Here is a 1,742-nt window from a genome sequence, read left to right as displayed (position 1 = left end):
TTATAATCAGAAAAGTAAGAATAGAGGAGTGGTTTAGGTATGGTTCTGGTTAGCGTGAGGTCGCGAGTTCGAACTTGGGCATGGACGTTTATTTTTGGCTTGATACTTTAAGGTAGTATTACTTTTATTATTATTATAGTAATTACCCTAATGCAAATATTTACATATTAGTTATTAATATTACTATCATCAAAATTAATATGAATATTAATAATATTATTACTGTTATTATGACTATAATTATTATTAGTATTAAAATGAGTATTATTATAAGTATTATCATTACTATTAAAAATTATCATTTTATTTAAAATTATCATTATTAATAAAAGTATTATTTTTATCATTTTTATTATTATTACTATCATTATTAAAAATATATATATATATATATATATATATATATATATATATATATATATATATATATATATATATATATATATATATATATATATATTACAGTATTATTATTACTACAAACATAATAACATTATTTACATAAATATTTACATATAACAAATTTTGATTTAACAATATAATTATATAGATATATATGTATTAGTATAACTGTATGTATAAATATTAATATACAAAATAAATATATATAACCTTTGAAATAACAAATATATTACTAAATTAAATACGTAATATTATTATTACATGTTAATTATATGTGTTAATATATATATATATAACTGATATAGGTTCGTGAATCCGAGGTCAACCTTACATTGTTCAGTTCCGTCGTATGCATATTTTTACTACAAAATATCGTATAGTGAGTTTCATTTGCTCCCTTTTACTCTTTACATTTTTGGGACTGAGAATACATGCGCTGTTTTTATAACTGCTTTATTAAATACTTTTGGAATATATTTTGAACTGAGAATACATGAAATGCTTTTATAAATGTTTGACGAGATAGACACAAGCAAAACATTCCTCGAATGAATTATTATGCAGACAGAAGTTCTGTGGATTATTATTGAATTAGTTGGACGTTATAATTGCCACTAATTGTTGTGAATATTTCCCCTAATTATTATTGCTTGGTAACCTAAGAATTAGAATCGGGTATGGCCCTAATTCACGTGAATCCTAAAGGTAGCTACCGGGTTTAACACCCCCACCCAGAATGTTCACTAGACGGAAGAGCTAGTGGGCGTGGTGTTTAGTACTTCGAAGTTTATATGATTATTATACAGGCGAGATGTTCTGTTTTGGGGATATTATTATGCGCATTATATGTTAAGGTCGGTTACCAAGCCAAGCTATGAAAGCATTGAAAAGTGAATGTTATGTATTGAGAGAATGATTTTATACACAGGTTATGTGTATGTTATTTTTGTGCACGAGATATGTGTACGGTTACTAAGATTTATGAAAGATGATTTCGTACACGAGAAAGGTGTACTATATTTAAAAGATATCGCATGTACATTACAGGTGGGTATAGGATTCGGACCCATTTGTACCATGCAGGATTTAAATCTTGTGGTCTATCAAAATGATGAATTTTATTGTTTACGATAAACTTATGAACTCACCAACCTTTTGGTTGACACTTTAAAGCATGTTTATTCTCAGGTATTAAAGAAATCTTCCGCTGTGCATTTGCTCATTTTAGAGACATTACTTGGAGTCGATCATCGCAATGGAACCAGATGTTGGTGACTTCGTCCAGATGGATTAGGACGGGGTATGACATTATATTAACCTAATATAACATCATAATACAT

The sequence above is a fragment of the Rutidosis leptorrhynchoides genome, chromosome 9 (genome assembly GCF_046630445.1).
Source record: "Rutidosis leptorrhynchoides isolate AG116_Rl617_1_P2 chromosome 9, CSIRO_AGI_Rlap_v1, whole genome shotgun sequence".
NCBI classification, from domain to species: Eukaryota; Viridiplantae; Streptophyta; class Magnoliopsida; order Asterales; family Asteraceae; genus Rutidosis; species Rutidosis leptorrhynchoides.
This window is presented reverse-complemented; position numbering follows the sequence as displayed.